Source organism: Lagenorhynchus albirostris, chromosome 15, assembly GCF_949774975.1.
Source record: "Lagenorhynchus albirostris chromosome 15, mLagAlb1.1, whole genome shotgun sequence".
Lineage (NCBI taxonomy): Eukaryota > Metazoa > Chordata > Mammalia > Artiodactyla > Delphinidae > Lagenorhynchus > Lagenorhynchus albirostris.
This window is the reverse complement of record NC_083109.1, coordinates 72,952,973-72,975,002: the sequence shown is the minus strand read 5'-3', so window position 1 is coordinate 72,975,002 and position 22,030 is coordinate 72,952,973. Positions and strand designations below refer to the sequence as shown.

General features: G+C 39.6%; 1 protein-coding gene across 3 annotated transcripts in view; it reads left to right on the top strand.

Annotated features, from left to right (window-relative positions):
- Positions 1 to 13: 13 nt before the first annotated feature.
- PSPH (phosphoserine phosphatase) overlaps positions 14 to 22,030 on the top strand; it is a 50,038-nt gene continuing 28,021 nt past the window's right edge. The window contains exons 1-3 of one of the 3 annotated variants that reach the window (XM_060124143.1): positions 14 to 202; positions 697 to 789; positions 8,402 to 8,516. The gene's annotated coding sequence lies outside the window, so the exon portion shown is untranslated. Of the gene's footprint in view, positions 203 to 229; positions 663 to 696; positions 790 to 8,401; positions 8,517 to 22,030 lie in introns of those variants that run through there. The other 2 variants (XM_060124145.1, XM_060124144.1) reach the window with 2 other exon arrangements.

Sequence of the window (22,030 nt, the reverse complement as noted above, 5' to 3'; positions counted from 1 at the left end):
GCCGCGGCGCCATTGAGCTCGGGAGGAGCGTTTCCCCCTGGCAACCAGGGCTGGCAGGGTGCCCCGTGCGCTGCCTAGCGCCCGGTTTTGCTGACCCCGGACCAGAGGGCGTAGGCGGAGCGGGCTTGTTGGCCGCGTGCGTCAGGGCGTGAGGGGAGAGGCCGCTGCTCTTTCCCGGAGGTCTCCGGCCGCAGGGTGTAGGGTGGGCATCCTCTCTCCCCCACTCGCGCCGTTTGCCCTTTTTATCGCCTTGCTGCTTTCATCCCGGTCAATAGTTTTCTTGACTGTGTAATGTGTGCTGGACGGTGTTTTAGGTGCTGTGGGCGGGGGGGTGGGTAACAGAGTGGATTTGATAAGGACCCTTGACCAGTATCGTAGGTGTTTTAGGCGTAGGGAAGACGAAGAGATATAATGTGAGGTGGAAAGTGCTAGAAGCCTTTAGAAAGCTACCTGATTGGTGCGATGGCAATTGAGGAAAAGCAAGAGTCAGTCCACGCTTCGGGCACACGACACAGTGCTGAGGCTTCAGGCCCTCAAGGCAATTTTGAAAACTCAAACTTTGTTGAGCAGTGGTGTCCGGCCCTTGAGAGGGCTCCTTTATTCTGAAAGATGTCCACAACTGTTTTCTCGTATCCAGTTCTCACCCCCTGCCTAGATACCAGGTATTCACTGATGTTTTGTATTTTATTTTTATAGGTAATGACTAAAACTGTTCAGAATTCAGAAGGTGCCAAAGGGTATATGGTGAAAGGTCTTCCTACCTCCTCTAGTTCAACTTCCTCCTGGCAGGTACCTTTAGCTACATAAGTTTCCTTTAGATAGTGTGAATTCCCCAGATGCTCTCTGAATTTCTAAATAAATACGTATATAAATATAAGAAATTTCCCCCACACAAAATGGCAATTTATAATATGCACTATTGGGTGTGTTACACTTAAAGTATCTTGGAGATTGTTACATATCAATACAAATACATCTTCCTCATTCTTATTAACAGCTGCATGATATTCTTTGTAAGAATGACCTGATTAGCCAGTCACCTACTGGTTAACATTTAGATTGTTCCCAGTCTTCTAGCGACTGCCTTGGTATATAATGCTTTTAAGTGGTTTTGTGTATTTGAGAATCGCGAAAGCATCTAAGTTTGAGTTACATAGTAGAAGGAGATGCATGATTAGTTCTGGAGATCCTTAATCCTCAAGAAGCAGGTAGCCTAGTTAGGGAGATAAACTTGTAAAAAAATGACAGTAAAGTATAGGATGTTTTATTTAAGGGATGAATGCAGTGCTCTGAGCACAAACGTATTAACTCAGAGTATCAGGGAAGGCTTCTTGGAGGAGGTAAGTTTTGAATGATACATAGATACTTTGCAGGAGAAGAGGGCTTAGGAGAGTGATATCAGACAGAGAGCGACAGTGGAAGGGCCTGGCATGCCCAGCGGAAGGTGGGTGGATAAGATTTGCAAGAGACAAATCTGGTGAAGTAGCTTGTCCTGACTGTTAGGGCCTGGTTTGCTAGTTAAGAAGTCTGGGCCTAAGCCTGCCAGCTGGATTCTTTGGTGAGAATCCACCCAAAGAACTAGTGATGAAGGTAACACTGGAGGTGGAATGGAGGATGAACTAAGGGAGAAGACTGAGGATAGGGCAATCAGAAAGAAAGGGGTTGAAAAGTCCATGCAGAAGGTGATGAAACATTTTTAATAACATAAATAAGGGGGAAAATCATGTTTTAAATAGCATGTATAATATGTTCTCAGTTTTTAAACCATTCCCCATGCATCTATACAAAAAAGGACAGAGGATATGCATCAAAATATTAACATTGGGGACTTCCCTGGTGGTCCGGTGGCTAAGGCTCCGCACTCCCAGTTCAGGGGGCCCGAGTTCCATCCCTGGTCAGGAAACTAGATCCAACGTGCTGCAGCTAAAAGATCCTGTGTGTTCAACTAAGACCCGGCGCAGCCAAATAAAAATTTAAAAAGATACTAACATTGACTATATTAAAAAAATTTATAATGTTTTCATTTTTGCAGCCCCCCCAATTTATGTATCTATAAAAGCGGGATGCAGAATTATATACATGAACATATGAAATATACAAAGTATACCCAGTGTCTTATTTTTATGAAATCATGTATATACACATATGATTTCATAAAAATATTAAATATTTAGGGTACTTCCCTTGTGGTCCAGTGGTGAAGACTGCGCTTCCATTGCAGGGGGCACGGGTTCGATCCCTGATCGGGGAACTAAGATCCCATGTGACACTGCCAAAAAAATACATATATATATTAAATATTTATATATATAAAGGACAGGAAGGATATCCTCAAAATGTTGAACATTTTGTTTCTACCTTTGCCAATTTTATAGGTGAAAAATGGTATCTGAAAGTTTTGGGGGTTTTTTTTGGCTGCACCGTGCAGCTTGCAGGATCTTAGTTCCCCTACCAGTGAAAGCGTGGATTCCTAACGACTGGTCCACCAGGGAACTCCCTTATAGTTTTGTTTGTTGAGGGTGAGGCTGAGCATACAACTTATATGTAAGATTCGTTTGTAGGTTTTTTTCTGTGAACTGTCTATTTACATCTTCTGTTTTCCTATTTGGTTTCTTATGGATTTGCAGGAGCTCTCTGTGTTTTCTGTGTTGCAATTAATTTGTCCCAGTGTTATTTATATTTCGTATTTATGCCTTTTTTTCCAATTAAACGTTAAAATTTTTTTCAGGTAGTCAGTTGTATTTTTTTCAGGTAGTCAGTTGTATCTTTTTTCTTTTATGTGTGTTTGAATTTTGTGCTATACTGTGTAAAACAAGCTTTACACCCAAAAAATATTTTTAAATTTCTGCCATGTTTTCTTTTGTATTTTTAAGGTTTTGTGTTTCATTTTAATCTTTGAGTCATTTGGAATTTATTTTATTTTGGTAAGGAATGAGATAATCTGTGATATAATAAAAATATATATTTGGTCTTTGTCTGTGGTTCCTGGAACAGAACTAAACCATTTGTTTTCTGAGAGATAGGAGTGTCTTTTGTTATCCATTACAGTCCCCTTTAGAATATACCTGAGTCTGTGCTATTGAGGTGAGTCAAGGTAGGGACCCTAGATAGCCTCAGGGTGGGGGCTGGTCACTAGGAAGACCAAACATGTGATTAGAGGATGGGAAGTCTCAGCCCCGTGCCTCCAACCTCTGGAGAGTGGAGTGGGGCTGGAGATGGGTTATAAAAATGCTTGAACAATCAGTGTGAGTGAACCCATTGATGTCCTGGCAGGGTGGTACACCCAGAGGGCATGCTAGCTCTGCGTCACTCCCCCAGTACCTTGTCCTGTGCACCTCTTCCATCTGGGTGTGCCTGAGTTGTATCCTTTCTAATAAGCTACTAAACCTAAGTCAAGTGATTTCCTGAGTTGTGGGTCAGTCTCAAAAATTTTCAGTTTCCCCTAAGGAGGGGATTTTGTGGGAACCCCGAATCTGTAGCCAAGTTGGACAGAAGTGTGGGTAGCTTAGGGACCTGGGACTTGCAACTAGTGTCTGAGTGGAGGCAGTCCTGTGGGTCTGAACCCTTAACTGTGGGGGTTGCCCTAACTCCAGATAGTGTCAGGATTGAGTTGCTGGATGCCCAGTTGGTGGTGGAGAATCAGATAGTTGGTTTCTGAGAATTGGTGCTTGGGAAAAACACAGAATCCAATTTAATTTTTCTTCCAGAATAATTAATGTTTTCCACCATTAATGTGTAATATAATTATTAGCATATGCTACATTCCCAGATGTATCTGGATCTACTTTGGACTATATTCAGTTCCATACTGTTGTAAGTTTCAACACCATATTGTTTTATTTACTATAGTTTTACAGTATGTTTCAAAATTTGGTAGGGCCAGATCCTCTTCATCAATCTTTTTTCAGAAAATTTCTGGCTATTTTGCATGTTTGTTTTTCTTTTTAAATAAATAATAGAATTAATGTAGTTTTTTATAATCTTTTTTATTACTTTTTAAGTAAAATACATGTTTTAACAGGTGGAATATTCAAATTTATGCAATGGAAGTGGAGATAGCAAAAGGCCAGGGGCTAGAGGCATTTCTGATATAAAATTGACTGAATTTCGAAACATGTGCTACATAGTTACCATTTCTAGTCTAGGAGTCTGAAGAGGTCAAGGAAATTCCAGAGAAGGGGCAGGTTTTGTATGGGGAGGTGGGGTAACAATATTGATTTTAGGTAATGTTTCTTCTGTTGTTGGCCATTCATTCTCTGAGTGTCTACTGTGTTGCCGAGTACTGTGCTTGGAGTAAATATACACATGAAAAGAGAAGGCCCCTTCAAAGACTTCCCAGTGTAGAGAGACAAACACACAGTAACATACATAATATATACAATATACTAAAGACCTGTTGTGGTATGTATAATCTCAGTGCATGCTATTTAGAGAAGACTTCCTAAAGCAAATCTTTTTCTTAACTATTGAAAAAATATATTTGATTTTCTTATTACAAAAATAATACATAATCATTATAGAAAAAGTAGCAGAAGCAAATAAATTTAAAATAAATTCATAATCTCATTGCTCAGAGGTGACCATTTGTGATGGTTGATTTTATGTGTCAATGTGGCTGGGCCATGGTGCCCAGATATTAGGTCAAACATTACTCTGGACATTTCTGTGAAGGTGTTTTTTTTTTGGATAAGATTAACATTTAAATTGGTGGATTTAAAATTTAAACATTAAATTTACTCTATTGTAAAGCAGAGTATCCTACAATAACAGGTGGGCCTCCTCCAATCAGCCGAAGGCCTTAATAGAGCAAAGACATATCTCCCCATAGCAAGAATAAATTCTGCTAGCAGACAGCCTTTGGGTTACCAACCCTCTATGATCATGTGAGGCAGTTCCTTAAAGTAAATCAATCAATCTCTCATTTTAACGTGGATGATGCCCTACATGTCTTCACTTTAACAGTAGATACGCTGTGAGGCTGTATATCTATATATTTAGATTGATATGTATAGATAGATATCTAGATACACATTCCGTTGGTTCTGTTTCTCAGGAGAATCTTGACTAATACAGATTATGGTGCTGATAAGGCTTCTAAAGGAGCAGAATCTTAAGGATGAATTTTCTGAATTGGTTCTGGGGTTTTTGGAATTGGCTCTCTAATATTAGATTTAAAGACTAATGATTCTGTTTCTAATAATAAAGAGAGTAGTAGTAGTGGTATAGTTCATGGCATGTTATGAAAATAGAAATATGCAAAATATCCCAATTGGATGCTCCTAATCAAACACAAGGGGCAAGGACCTGGGTAACCATATATATGATACCTTCGAACATTTTTGACAAACTAATGCATATAATGAGGTTGGCTGGTTGCTTCTAATGTCACTGGACAAAGTCGGGGAAGAAAAGGATGAGATCAGGGATTCAAATTCCCAGCTTAAGCAATATATAAATCACCTGAAATCTTCTATGTCTATCCTGAAAGAGACTTTTAGCTCCTATAGCCACAGGGCTGAGATTGCTGAAATCTTATCATGAGAGTGGCTGAATTACAATGCAAATTGAAAAGTGAGGGCATTATGAGGAAGGAATGGGATCTGAAATTTGGAGTGGGACGTGTGAGAATACCCTGATGAAGCTGAGGACATTGAGTGCCTACATACTGTTGAATCTTCTTTGCCAGTAGAAGCAGCCTCTCTAACCCTGTCTGTGGAGATTTACGCTACGTTGCTCTGTGAAACTGTAATGGCCTCCCCTGAGGCAGTTGCCTTGCAAAATACTGGTGATTCTCTTCAGGACTCACCCCTTTTTGCTTCTGAAGCTGTAACTAGACTAAAGTCTCAGTAGGCCCTGGAGGCACAAGTAAGTTACATGAAGAAGTGGCCTAAATATCCATGATCCCAACTCATGCTATCTTACCTTCTCTCTCTCAGCCTGCACCTATGGCCTCATAGGAAGTTCCCTGTGATCAGTTGACAGAGGATGAGAAAACTTGGGCCTGGTTTACTGATGGTTCTTCAGGACATGCAGGCTCCACCTAAAAGTGGACAGCTGTAGTACTATAGCTCCTTTCTGGGACATTCCTGAAGGATAATGGTAAAAGGAAATCCTCCCAGTGGGCAGAACTTCAAGCAATGCAACTGGTTTTTCATTTTGCTTAGAAAGAGAAAAGGCCTGATGAGTGATTATATGCCAGTTCATGGGCTATGGCCAGTGCTTCGGCTGGATGGTCATGGACTTGGAAGAAACATGATTAGAAAATTGGTGACAAGGAAGTCTTGGAAAGAGATACATGGATTGACCTTTCTGAATGGGTGAACAACATGAAGATATTTGTGTCCCATGTGAATGCTCACCAAAGGGTGACCTCAGCAGAGGAAGATTTTCGTAAGTGGCTAGAATAATTTATTCTGTGGATACCAGTTGGCCTCCTTCCCTAGCCATCCCTGTCATTGCCCAGTGAAGTTATGAAAAAAGTGGCCCTGGGGTCAGGGATGGAGGTTATGCATGGGATCAGCAACATGGGCTTCCATTCACCAAGGCTAACTTGACTACCCCCACCGCTGAGTGCTCAATCTGAGCACTGAGATTGAGTGATATGACACTTAATCCCTGATATGACACCATTCTCTGGGGTGATCAGCCAGCTACGTGGTGGTAGGTTGATTACACTGCACCATACGTCTGTCATGGAAGGGGCAACGTTTTGTTATTGGAATAGACACTCTGGATATGGATTTGCTTTCCCTGCATACAATGCTTCTGCCAAAACTACCATCCGTGGACTTAGAGAATGCCTTATCCACCATCATGGTATTCCACACAGCATTGCTTCTATTCAAAGAACTCATTTGATAGCAAAGGAAGTGCAGCAATGGGCCCATGCTCATGGAATTCACTGATGTTACCATGTTCCCCACCCTCCTGAAGCAGCTTGATAGAATGGCAGAATGGCTTTTCAAAGACTCAGTTATTGGGCTAGCTAGGTGGCAGTCCCTTGCAGGGCTGGGAAAAAGTTCTCCAGGAGGCTTATATGCTCTGAATCAATGTCCAATATACAGTGCTGTTTCTCCCACAGCCAGGATTCACAGGTATCTAGGAGTAGAAATGAGAGTGGCACCCCTAGTGACCCACTAGTAAAATTTTCGCTACCTGTCCTCATGACCTTATGTTCTACTAGCCTACAGGTCTTAGTTCCAAAGGGAGAAATGCTTCTACTAGGAGACACAATAATAATTCCATGGAACTGGAAATTAATACTGCCACTCAGCCACTTTGAGCTCCTCATGCCTCTGGGTCAACAGGGAAAGAAGAGTTTTACTGGGCTGACTGGGGTGATTGATCCTGACTACCAAAGGGAAATTGAGGAATTGCCTGGCACCCAGTGGTTAAGACTCAGCGTTTTCACTGCAGGGCCCCATGTTCGATCCCTGGTCAGGGAACTGGGATGCTACAAGCTGCATGGTGCAGACAAAAACAGCAACAACAACAACAAAACAAACAAAAAAAACCAAAGGGAAACTGGACTACTCCTCCACAACACAGATATGTCTGGGATACAAGAGATCCCACAGGGTGTCTCTTAGTATTACCATGCCTGTGATTAAAGTCAGTGGAAAACTATAACAACTCAATTCAGGCAGGATTACTAATGGCCCAGGACACTTCAGGCATGAAGATTTGGGCCACTCCAACAAATAAAGAACTGTGACTTGCTGAAGTGCTTGCTGAGGGCAACAGGAACACTGTATGGGAGTAGAAGAAGGTAGTTCTAAATACCATCAGCAACCACACGACCAGCTACAGAAACGAGGACTGTATTTGTCGAGTATTTTTTCCTTATGTTATTATTAATACGTGTGCGTGTGTCTTGAGCAAATATCTTTGTTTTCTTCTCTCTCTTATTCCTTTATCATGTAACATAGTCATGTAACATTATTGACTTTATGTCATAGTATTTATTGTTAACTTTATAGCATAGTTTTTAAGTTATGGGATATCAGGAAGAAGAATAAACATCACCCAAGGACTTTGCATCCTCTTCTGGGGAAAGGGTTAGGGTGTTTTCAGTTGTCTATGCAGGAGAGTTGTATCATGTTAGGCAAACTTATGACCTCGTTACTGTCTTTATTCGATTATTAAATTTGAGGAGATGCATACGAGTGCCAACTAGACAAGGGGTGGACTTGTGATGGTTATGCGTTAACCTGACTGGGCCACAGTACACAGATATATTGGACAAACATTATTCTGGATGTTTCTGTGAAGGTGTGTTTTGGATACGATTAACATTTAACTCAGTGGACTTTGAGTAAACCAGATTATGCTATATAACATGTGTGGGCCTCATTCAATCAGTTGAAGACCTTAATAGAACAAAAACCTTACCTCCCCCTAGCAATACAGAGTTCTGCCAGCTGACTGCCTTTGGACTTGAACTGCAGCTCTTCCCTGGGTCTCCAGTCTGCTGCCCTATCCTGCAGATTTTGAACTCACCAAGCTTCCATGGTCACGTGAGCCAATCCCTTAAAGTACCTCTCTCTCTCTCTCTTTCTCTGTCTCTCCGTGGTGTGTGTGTATGTGTGTGTATAGTACAGGTATACCTTGCTTTATTGCACTTCATTTTATTGCATTTCACAAATACTCCGTTTTTTACAAATTGAAGGTTTGTGACAACCCTGCATTGAGGAAAGTCTACTGGCACCATTTTTCTAGCACCATTTGCTTATTTCATGTCTCTGTGTCACATTTTACTAATTCTTGCAATATTTCAAATTTTTTCATTATTATTATCTTTGTTATGGTGACCTGTGATCAGTGATCTTTGATGTTACTGTTGTAATTATTTGGGGGCACCATGAAACCTGCCCGCATGAGATGGTGAGCTTAATAAATGTGGGCATTGTGACTACTCCATCTACCAGCCATTTCCCCATCTCTCTCCCTCTCCTTGGGCCTCCTTATTTTCTGAGACACACAAATTTTTTTTTTATATTTCATATTTTATTTTTTTTGAATTTTATTTTATTTATTTTTTATACAGCAGGTTCTTATTAGTTATCCATTTTATACATATTAGTGTATACATGTCATTCCCAATCTCCCAATTCATAACGCCCCCCCCCCACTTTCCCCCCTTGGTGTCTGAGACACAAAAATTTTGAAACAGGGCCAATTAATAATTCTACAGTGGCCTCTGAGTGTTCAAGTGAAAGAAGGGGTCGCATGTCTCTCATGTTAAAAGCTAGAAATAATTAAGCTTTGTGAGGAAGGCATGTCGAAGTTTGAGACAGGCTGAAAGCTAGGCCTCCTGTGCCAGTTAGCCAAGTTGTGAATGCAAAGGAGAAGTTTTTGAAGGAAATTACAAGTGCTACTCCAGTGAACACACAAATAAAAAAGCAAAACGGCCTTATTGCTGATATGGAGAAAGTTTTAGTGGCCTGGTTAGAAGATTAAACCAGCCACAACGTTCCCTTAAATCAAAGCCTAGTCCACAGGAAGGCCCTAACTCTCTTCAATTCTATGAAGGCTGAGAGAGGTAAGGAAACTGCAGAGTAAAAGTTTGAAGCTAGCTGAGGTTGGTTCACGAGGTCTAAGGAAAGAAGCCATCTCTAATGTAAAAGTGCAAGGTGAAGCCACAAGTGCTGATGCAGAAGCTGCAGCAAATTATCCAGAAGATCTAGTGAAGATAATTAATGAAGCTGGCTACACTAAATAACAGATTTTCAATGTAGATTAAACAGCCTTATATTGGAAGAAGATGCTGTCTAGGACTCTTATACCTAGAGAGGAGAAGTCAATGCCTGGCTTCAAAGCTTCAAAGGACAGGCAGACTCTGTTGTTAGGGGCTAATGCAGCTGGTGACTTTAATTTGAAACTAGTGCTCATTTACCATTCTGAAAATCCTAGGGCCCTTAAGAATTATGCGAAATCTATTCTGCCTACGGTTTATAAATGGAACAGCAAAGCCTGGGTGATAGAACATCTATTTATAATATAGTTTATTGAGTAATTAAAGCCCACTGAGACCTACTGCTCAGAAAAAGATTCCTTTCCAAATATTACTACTCGTTGACAATATACCTGGTCACCCAAGAGCTCTGATGGAATGTACAATGAGATTAACATTTTCATGCCTGCTAACACAACATCCATTCTGCACTCCATGGATCAAGGAGAAATTTTGACTTTCAAGTCTTATGACTTAAGAAATACATTTCATAAGTCTATAGCTGCCATAGACAGTGATTCCTCTGATGGATTTGGGCAAAGTCAATTGAAAATCTTCTGGGGACTTCCCTGGTGGTGCAGTGGTTAAGAAACCACCTGCCATTGCAGGGGACATGGGTTCAAGCCCTGGTACAAGAAGATCCCACATGCTGCAGAGCAACTAAGCCTGTGTGCCACAAGTGCTGAGCCTGTGCTTTAAAGCCTGTGAGCCACAACTACTGAGCCCACGTGCCAAAACTACTGAGGCCCGTGTGCCTAGAGCCTGTGCTCTGCAACAAGAGAAGCCACCGCAATAAGAAGCCCGCGCACTGCAATGAAGAGTAGCCCCCTCTTGCCACAACTAGAGAAAGCCCATGCACAGCAGCAAAGACCCAACACAGCTAAAAATAAATAAATAAATATATATATTTTTTTAAAAAAAGAGAAGAAAACCTTCTGGAAAGGATTCACCATTCTAGATGCCATTAAGAACGTTAAGAAAATATTTGTACTTTATGGGAAGAGGTCAAAACATCAACACTAATAGGAGTTTGGAAGAAGTTGATTTCAACCCTCATGGATGACTTTGAGGGGTTCAAGACTTCAGTGGAGGAAGTAACTGCAGACGTGGTGGAAACGAGAGCTAGAATTAGAAGTGGGAGTCTGAAGATGTGACTGCATTGCTGTAACCTCCAGATACAATTTTAATGGATGAGGAGTTGCTTCTTATGGTTGAGGAAAGAAGATGGTTTCTTTTTTCTTCTTTACTTTTTAAAAAATATTTATTTATTTATTTTGGCTGCACTGGGTCATGTGGGCTCTTTTTTTAGTTATGGCATGTGGGCACTTAGTTGTGGCATGTGGGCTCTTAGTTGTGGCATGCGGCATCTAGTTCCCTGACCAGGGATCAAACTTGGGCCCCCTGCATTGAGAGCAAGGAGTCTTAACCACTGGACCACCAGGGAACTCCCAAGAAAGTGGTTTCTTGAAATGGAACCTATGCATGGTGAAGATGCTGTGAAGATTGTTAAAATAACAAAGGATTTAGAATATTACATAAACTCAGTTGATAAAGCAGCAGCAGGATTTAAGAGGACTGTTTCCAGTTTTGAAAGAAGTTCTACTGTGGGTAACATGCTATAAAACAGCATTGCACGCTACAGAGAAATCGTTCACGATGGGAATACTCAATTGATGCAGCAGACTTCATCACTGCCTTATTTTTAAAAAATTGTGACAGCCACCCCAGCCTTCAGCAACCTGATCAGTCATCAGATATCAGCAATATGCTCCACCAGCAAAAAGATTACAACTCACTGAAGACTCAAATGATAGCAGTTTTTAGCAGTATTTTTAGATTAAGGTGTGTATTTTTTTTTTAACAAATAATGCTATCACACACTTAGTAGACGACATTACAGTGTAAACATAACTTTTATATGCACTGGGAAGCCAAAACATTTGTGTGACTTGCTTTGTTGTGATAGTCACTTTATTGGAGTGGTCTGCAGTATCTCCAAGGTATGCCTGTACACACACACACACACACATCCCTATATATGTAAAGATATATATATACACATAACAAAAATCATACAGTATTTGTCTTTTTGTGACTGAATTATTCCACTTAGCAGACATCCTCAAGTTTCATTCGTGTTATAGCATATTGCAGAATTTCCTTCCTTTTTAACGCTGGACAACATTCCATTGATGGTATATACCACATTATGCTTATCCATGCATCCATTGATGAATACTTGGGCTGTTTCCATGTTTTAGCTATTGTGAATAATGCTGCCGTGAAACGGGTGTACAAATATCTCTTCGAGACCCTACTTTCAATTCTTTTGGGTATATACCCAGAAGTGGAATTTCTGGGTCATATAATAATTCCAATTTTAATTTTTTGAGGACCCATCATACTGTTTTCCACAGTAGCTGTACCATTTTACATCCCCACCAACAGTGCACAAGTGTTCTAATTTCTCAACATCCTCATCAACACTTGTTGTTTTCTGATAGTAGCCATCCTAATGGGTATGAGGTGGGTATCTCATTGTAATTTTGATTTGCATTTCCCTTAGGATTAGTGATGTTGAACTCCTTTCATGTGCTTATTTGCTATTTGTATATCTTCTTTGGAGAAATATCTATTCAAGTCCTTTGACCATTTTTGAATTGGGTTTTTTTGTTGTTGTTGAGTTTTAGGAGTTCTCTGTATATTCTGAATATTAATCCCTTATCAGATATATGATTTGAAAATATTTTCTCTCATTCTGTGGGTTACCTTTTTACTCTGTGGATACTGTTTCTTGATGAACAACATTTTAAAATTTTCATGAAATCCAATTTGTCTTTTTTATTTTGTTATGTGTGCCGTTGGTGTCATATCCAAGAAATCATTGCCAAATCAAATGTTTTGCAGCTTTTGTCCTTTTTATTCTAAGAGTTTTATTGTTTTAGGTCTTACATATAGGTCCTTGACCTATTTTGAATTAATATTTGTATAAGATGTTAGGTCAGGGTCCAGCTTCATTCTTTTTCATGTGAATATCCAGTTTTCCCAGCACTATTTGTTGGAAAGATTGTTCCCCCCATTGAATGGTCTTGGCACCCTTGTCAAAAATCATTTAACCATAGATGTTTATTTCTGAGCTCCCTATTCTATTCCATTGGTCAATATGTCTGTCTTTATGCCAATACCATACTGTTTTTTTGTTTGTTCTTCATACTGTTTTGATTACCATAGATTTGTAGTAAGTTTTGAAATTAGGAAGTGTGAGTCTTCCAGTTTTGTTCTTCTTCAAGGTTGTTTTAGGACATATACAGGGTCCCTTGAGACTCCATATGAATTTTAGGATAGGTTTTTCTATTTCTGCAAAAAATATCATTGGAATTTTGTTAGAGATTGCATTGAATCTACAGATTGCTTTGGGTAGTATTGCCATTTTAACAATATTAAGTCTTCTAATCCATGAATATGGGATGTGTTCCATTTATTTATATCCTTTTTAATTTCCTTTAGCAATATTTTATACTTTTCATTGTATGAGTCTCTCACCTCCTTGGTTAAATTAATTCCTAAGTTTTTTGGTGCTATTGTAAATGGAATTATTTTAAAATTTCTTGTCAGATTGTTTATTATTGGTGTATAGAAATGCAACTGATTTTTTCGTGTTAACTTTTTTTTTTTTTTTTTTTTTGCGGTATGTGGGCCTCTCACTGTTGTGGCCTCTTCTGTTGCAGAGCACAGGCTCCGGACGCGCAGGCTCAGCGGCCATGGCTCACAGGCCCAGCCGCTACGCGGCATGTGGGATCTTCCCGGACCGGGGCACGAACCCATATCCCCTGCATTGGCAGGCAGACTCTCAACCACTGCGCCACCAGAGAAGCCCTCGTGTTAACTTTTTAATCTGCTACTTTGCCAAATTCATTTATTAGTTCTAAAGCTTTCTTATAGAGTCTTTAGGGTTTTCTACATATGAGATCATATCATCTGCAAACAGAGATAATTTTATTTCTTCCTTTCCAATCTGGATGCCGTTTATTTCTTTTCCTGCCTAATTGTTCTGGCTAGAACTTTCAGTACTATGTTGAACAGAAGTGGTGAAAGTGGGCATCCTTGCCATACTCCTGTTCTGGAGGCTGGAAAGTGCAAGCTCAAGGTGCAGGCCTGGTCAGGTGAGGGTCTTCTTCCTGGTTCACAGCCAGTGCCTTTTTTCTGTGTCTTCATATAGTGGAAGGGGCTGGGGGTCTCTGTGGTATCTCTTTTATAAGAGCACTAATCCTTTTCATGAGGGCTGTATTATGTTGCTGTATTATGTTGCCCCCATGGAACTCGAGAACAAGGAGAACTGATGGAAATAAAATGATGCTTATTCTGTTTGCTATGCTGTAAGTGATAAAGTCCTTTGTCTTTGATCCAGGAGTCTGTTTTTGGCCACCATCTATGAAGTGGTATCAGGCTAACTTATTAGTTTGTAAGTAGGATAAAATTAACTCTCAGACCTGACAGTTTGCCAAATGGTAATTTTCTATTTTGATCATTCTTTTTTTTTTAACATCTTTATTGGAGTATAATTACTTTACAGTGGTGTGTTAGTTTCTGCTGTATAACAAAATGAATCAGCTATACATATACATATATCCCCATATCTCTTCCCTCTTGCATCTCCCTCCCTCCCACCCTCCCTATCCCACCCCTCTAGGTGGTCACAAAGCACCAAGCTGATCTCCCTGTGCTACGTGGCTGCTTCCCACTAGCTATCTGTTTTACATTTGGTAGTGTATATATGTCCATGCCACTCTCTCACTTCGTCCCAGCTTACCTTCCCCCTCCCCGTGTCCTCAAGTCCATTCTCTACATCTGCATCTTTATTCCTGTCCTGTCCCTAGGTTCTTCATAACCATTTTTTTTTTTAGATTCCATATATATGTGTTAGCATACGGTATTTGTTTTTCTCTTTCTGACTTACTTCACTCTGTATGACAGTCTCTAGGTCCATTCACCTCACTACAAATAACTCAATTTCGTTTCTTTTTATGGCTGAGTAATATTCCATTGTATATTTGTGCCATATCTTCTTTATCCATTCATCTGTTGATGGATACTTAGGTTGCTTCCATGTCCTGGCTATTGTAAACAGAGCTGCAGTAAACATTGTGGTACATGACTCTTTTTGAATTATGCTTTTCTAAGGGTATATGCCCAGTAGTGGGATTGCTGGGTCATATGGTAGTTCTATTTTTAGTTTTTTAAGGAGCCTCCATAGTGTTTTCCATAGTGGCTGTATCAATTTACATTCCCACTGACAGTGCAAGAGTGTTCCCTTTTCTCCACACCCTCTCCAGCATTTGTTGTTTGTAGATTTTTTGATGATGGCCATTCTGACTGGTGTGAGGTGATGCCTTATTGTGGTTGTTTTTTTTTTTTTTTTTTACATCTTTATTGGAGTATAATTGCTTTACAATGGTGTGTTAGTTTCTGCTTTATTACAAAGTGAATCAGTTATACATATACATAAGTCCCCCTATCTCTTCCCTCTTGGGTCTCCCTCCCTCCCACTCTCCCTATCCCACCCCTCTAGGTGGTCACAAAGCACCGAGCTGATCTCACTGTGCTATGCGGCTGCTTCCCACTAGCTATCTGTTTTACATTTGGTAGTGTATATATGTCCATGCCACTCTCTCGCTTTGTCACAGCTTACCCTTCCCCCTCCCCATATCCTCAAGTCCATTCTCTAGTAGGTCTCTGTCTTTATTCCTGTCTTACCCCTAGGTTCTTCATGACATTTATTTTTCTTAAATTCCATATATATGTGTTAGCATACGGTATTTGTCTTTCTCTTTCTGACTTACTTCACTCTGTATGACAGACTCCAGGTTTATCCACCTCATTACAAATAGTTCAATTTTGTTTCTTTTTACGGCTGAGTAATATTCCATTGTATATATGTGCCACATCTTCTTTATCTATTCATCCGATGATGGACACTTAGGTTGTTTCCATCTCCGGGCTATTGTAAATAGAGCTGCAATGAACATTTTGGTACATGACTCTTTTTGAATTATGGTTTTCTCAGGGTATATGCCCAGTAGTGGGATTGCTGGGTCATATGGTAGTTCTATTTGTAGTTTTTTAAGGAACCTCCATACTGTTCTCCATAGTGGGTGTACCAATTTGCATTCCTACCAGCAGTGCAAGAGTGTTCCCTTTTATCCACACCCTCTCCAGCATTTATTGTTTGTAGATTTTTTGATGATGGCCATTCTGACTTGTGAGATGATATCTCATTGTAGTTTTGATTTGCATTTCTCTAATGATTAATGATGTTGAGCATTCTTTCATGTGTTTGTTGGCAGTCTGTATATCTTCTTTGGAGAAATGTCTACTTAGGTCTTCTGCCCATTTTTGGATTGGGTTGTTTTGTTTTTTATTATTGAGCTGCATGAGCTGCTTATAAATTTTGGAGATTAATCCTTTGTCAGTTGCTTCATTTGCAAATATTTTCTCCCATTCTGACGGTTGTCTTTTGGTCTTGTTTATCGTTTCCTTTGCTGTGCAAAAGCTTTGAAGTTTCATTAGGTCCCATTTGTTTATTTTTGTTTTTATTTCCATTACTCTAGGAGGTGGGTCAGAAAGGATCTTGCTGTGATTTATGTCATAGAGTGTTCTGCCTATGTTTTCCTCTAAGAGTTTGATGGTTTCTGGCCTTACGTTTAGGTCTTTAATCCATTTTGAGCTTATTTTTGTGTATGGTGTTAGGGAGTGATCTAATCTCATACTTTTACATGTACCTGTCCAGTTTTCCCAGCACCACTTATTGAAGAGGCTGTCCTTTCTCCACTGTACTTTCCTGCCTCCTTTATCAAAGATAAGGTGACCATTTGTGTGTGGGTTTATCTCTGGTCTTTCTATCCTGTTCCATTGATCTATATTTCTGTTTTTGTGCCAGTACCATACTGTCTTGATTACTGTAGCTTTGTAGTATAGTCTGAAGTCAGGGAGTCTGATTCCTCCAGCTCTATTTTTCGTTCTCAAGATTGCTTTGGCTATTCAGGGTCTTTTGTGTTTCCATACAAATTGTGAAATTTTTTGTTCTAGTTCTGTGAAAAATGCCAGTGGTAGTTTGATAGGGATTGCATTGAATCTGTAGATTGCTTTGGGTAGTAGAGTCATTTTCACAGTGTTGATTCTTCCAATCCAAGAACATGGTATATCTCTCCATCTATTTGTATCATCTTTAATTTCTTTCATCAGTGTCTTATAATTTTCTGCATACAGGTCTTTTGTCTCCTTAGGTAGGTTTGTTCCTAGATATTTTATTCTTTTTGTTGCAGTGGTAAATGGGAGTGTTTTCTTGATTTCACTTTCAGATTTTTCATCATTAGTGTATAGGAATGCCAGAGATTTCTGTGCATTAATTTTGTATCCTGCTACTTTACCAAATTCATTGATTAGCTCTAGTAGTTTTCTGGTGGCATCTTTAGGATTCTCTATGTATAGTATCATGTCATCTGCAAACAGTGACAGCTTTCCTTCTTCTTTTCCGATTTGGATTCCTTCTATTTCCTTTTCTTCTCTGATTGCTGTGGCTAAAACTTCCAAAACTATGTTGAATAAGAGTGGTGAGAGTGGGCAACCTTGTCTTGTTCCTGATCTTAGTGGAAATGCTGTCAGTTTTTCACCATTCGGGACGATGTTGGCTGTGGGTTTGTCATATATGGCCTTTATTATGTTGAGGAAAGTTCCCTCTATTCCTTCTTTCTGCAGGGTTTTTATCATAAATGGGTGTTGAATTATGTCGAAAGCTTTCTCTGCATCTATTGAGATGATCATATGGTTTTTCTCCTTCAATTTGTTAATATGGTGTATCACGTTGATTGATTTGCGTATATTGAAGAATCCTTGCATTCCTGGAATAAACCCTACTTGATCATGGTGTATGATCCTTTTAATGTGCTGTTGGATTCTGTTTGCTAGTATTTTGTCGAGGATTTTTGCATATATGTTCTTCAGTGATATTGGCCTGTAGTTTTCTTTCTTTGTGACATCCTTGTCTGGTTTTGGTATCAAGGTGATGTTGGCCTCGTAGAATGAGTTTGGGAGTGTTCCTCCCTCTGCTATATTTTGGAAGAGTTTGAGGAGGACAGGTGTTAGCTCTTCTCTAAATGTTTGATAGGGCTTCCCTGGTGGCGCAGTGGTTGAGAGTCTGCCTGCTGATGCAGGGGACACGGGTTCGTGCCCCGGTCGGGGAAGATCCCACATGCCGCGGAGCGGCTGGTCCCGTGAGCCATGGCCGCTGAGCCTGCGCGTCCAGAGCCTGTGCTCCGCAATGGGAGAGGCCACAACAGTGAGAGGCCCGCGTACCGCAAAAAAAAAAAAAAAAAAAAAATGTTTGATGGAATTCGCCTGTGAAGCCGTCTGGTCCTGGGCCTTATTGTGGTTTTGATTTGCATTTCTCTAATGATTAATGATGTTGAGCATCCTTTCATGTGTTTGTTGGCAATCTGTATATCTTCTTTGGAGCAATGTCTGTTTAGGTCTTCTGCCCATTTTTGGATTGGGCTGTTTGTTTTTTTGATATTGAGCTGCATGAGCTGCTTGTATATTTTGGAGATTAATCCTTTGTCAGTTGCTTCATTTGCAAATATTTTCTCCCATTCTGAGGGTTGTCTTTTCATCTTGTTTATGGTTTCCTTTGCTATGCAAAAGCTTTTAAGTTTCATTAGGTCCCAGTTGTTTATTTTTGTTTTTATTTCCATTTCTCTAGGAGGTGGGTCAAAAAGAATCTTGCTGTGATTTATGTCATAGAGCGTTCTGCCTATGTTTTCCTCTAAGAGTTTTACAGTGTCTGGCCTTACATTTAGGTCTTTAATCCATTTTGAGCTTATTTTTGTGTATGCTGTTAGGGAGTGTTCTAATTTCACTCTTTTACATGTAGCTGTCCAGTTTTCCCAGCACCACTTACTGAAGAGGCTGTCTTTTCTCCATTGTATATTCTTGCCTCCTTTATCATATTTTGATCATTCTTTATATATTTATGTTAATTGGAATTCTACTGTAAGGAAGATCTTTCCCTTCTCCCCTTCTCTCAAGGATTCTTGTTTTATTCTTAGATTGTAGTCAGTTATAGTCTTTATTTTGATCCTCAAATTAGGAGCTCTTCAAGTTGGCTCTTTTGTTTTTTGACTTGTCCCCATCATTTTCTGAGCACTTTACTTTCTGGCAGCACAGTATAAAATGTTCCAAACGCATCTTGTATTTTCTTAGCCCCAGCCATGAAACCAGCCATTTCTCCAAAGAGCTCTGGACTTCGTATTGGTTAATCGTATTTGGAAAGTAATATCTGGATGCTAGGTATGCTTACTGCTACTAGGGTGTCATTGCCACTAGACCCTCTCAGCAGAATATTTGTATGAACACATACACGTCTATATCCGTCTGCATATATACAAAAACCATCCATTAATACTCATACTTTCAATTCTAATCCAATACCACAAGGTTCATTCTAGTGCTTCTGCTTTCCTTATTTGTAACTTCTTTATACAACAGTGAGAAATCATTCAGTATAGTTTTTGTTTTGTTTTGTTTTGTTTTTTGCAGTACACGGGCCTCTCACTGTTGTGGCCTCTCCCGTTGCGGAGCACAGGCTCCATACGCGCAGGCTCAGTGGCCATGGCTCACGGGCCCAGCCACTCTGCGGCATGTGGGATCTTCCCGGACCGGGGCACGAACCCGTGTCCCCTGCATCGGCAGGCGGACTCTCAACCACTGCGCCACCAGGGAAGCCCCATTCAGTATAGTTTTAATTTGCATTTCATGTAAGTGAAATTGAGCTTCTTTCCTATGTTTTAAAGCCATTTGTTTTTCTTTATCTGAGCACTGACTGTACATCTTCTCTCATTTTTCTATGGATTATTGGTCTTGTTCTTTTTTCTAGGACTTCTTTTTATATTAGGGAAATTAGTTCTACAAATATTTTTTTCTCACTTCATGATTCTTTTTTAAAAAAAAAATTAATTAATTAATTAATTAATTTTTGGCTGCATAGGTCTTCGTTGCTGTGCCACCAGGGAAGTCCCATTGTGTTTTTAAATATCAAGGCAGAATGTATACTCAGTCACAGCTTTCATATCTTCTGTGGCCAACAGTTTTCTAGTTTTCTAGTGTGTATTTTTTGTCTATGGGTAAGATTATCTGCTCTTTTCTACCATTTTAATAGTAATTTTGTATGAAAGATTGCATTAGACTGCATAATAAAATACCACAGACTGGGTGGCTTAAAAAATAAATTTTTTTTCCCTCAAAGCTCTGCAGCCTAGAAGTCCAAGATCAAGGTGTCGGCAGGTTTGGTTTCTTCTGAGACCACTCTCCTTGGCTTACAGATGGCTGCCTTCTCACTGTGGCCTCACATAGTTTTTGTTCTGTGCACACTTGCATTTCTGGCATCCAAATTTTCTCTTTTTATTAGGACCCCAGTCAGATTAGTTTAGGGCTCAATCTAAAGAACTCATTTTAAATTAATCATTTCTTTAAAGACCTTATCTCCAAATAGAGTCACATTCTGAGGTACTAGGCGTTAGAACTTCAGCATACAAACTTCTGGGGTACACAGTTCATCTCATAACAAAGGTGTTTGTCACTTTCTTCTTTCTTTTTTTTTTAACATCTTTGTTGGAGTATAATTGCTTTACAATGGTGTGTTATTTTCTGCTGTATCACAAAATGAATCAGCTATACGTATACATATATCCCCATATCCCCTCCCTCTTGCGTCTCCCTCCCACTCTCCCTATCCCACCCCTCTAGGTGGTCACAAAGCACCAAGCTGATCTCCCTGTGCTACGCGGCTGCTTCCCACTAGCTATCTATTTTACATTTGGTAGTGTATATATGTCCATGCCACTCTCTCACTTCGTCCCAGCTTACCTTTCTTCTTTCGTTTTTTAATCCATTATTAAATGAATTGTGTTTTCCAACCATTTTCAAGTGTCTTCTGTGAAGGAAGAGCAAGAGAGACCAAGGTAGTTTTCCAGATTTCACAGTGCAAAGGTTTTCAGGTGCCACGATCAGACTGTCTCATTCTATGTGGCCCTTTTTGTAGTTTTTGTGTAGCCCTGCTTTCTTTGCTTCTCTATTCTAAACAGGGCTTTTGCCCCAGACCTGTGCTCTCTGGCATCATCACTAGTCATTGCACACAGGAAACATAGCCCCTGGATTTTAGGTGAGCTCTTTATCTACTTCCTGAGATTTTCATATCTGAGTTTCCCCAGACATTCTTTTGGACATTCTGTACCTCCTCTTTCTACTATGTTCCCTATAGCTTTAACCCAACCTCAGTTCTTTTTATCTCTACTTCTGCTCTGATTGTTTAGAACAACAAACATTTTCACTTTCACATGAACTTCTCATCCTCAGTGAATCTATTTTCTCATCCTCTGGGAGTCTGTTTTTGCTGGTGTTTTCTGGGATCTGCTGCTGGCTGTTTCCCTTAAACACTCCAAGAGTCTCAGTCATATGACATTCAGTCATACATAACTGCAGTACCTATATCATAATCATTTTACTTTGTAATGTAAAATTTCCCCATTTTTCTACATTATAAAGATAGCTGTATATTTTCCCCAATGCCAAAGATAATACATAATGCATAATCATGTAGAAAGTTCAAGTCATACAAAAGAGTACAAGGAAGAATGAAAATCATTGAGAGGCAACTACTCAACATTTTGGTAAACATTCCAAACATCTCTCAGTTATACACAGATTTATAAGAATAAGCTCATATATGCTGTTTTGTATTCTGCATGTTTATTCAATAATATGTCCCAAAATTCTTCTTTGTCAATAGATATAGATTTACACCATTTTTTAAATGATCAGAATTTATTCTTCCAAGCAACTATTATGACCTAAGAGAAGTTACTTTAAACATATTTTAAAATTTTATTGAAGTATAGTTGATATACAATGTTGTGTTAATTTCTGCTCTACAGCAACACGATTCAGTTATACATATATATATTCTTTTTCATATTCTTTTCCATTATGATTTATCACAGGATATTGAATATAGTTCTCTGTGCTACACAGTAGAACCTTGTTGTTTATCCATCCTATATATAAGTTTGCATCTGCTAATCCCAAACTCCCAATCCTTCCCTCCCCTCCCCCCGCCTTGGCAACTACAAGTCTGTTCTCTGTATCTGCGAAACCAAATAAAGTAGAAAGGTAAATTCTTCATTCCTTTTACTCCCCAGGATTAACTACTCCCCAGAATTAACAACTATATGCAGACATAGACATATA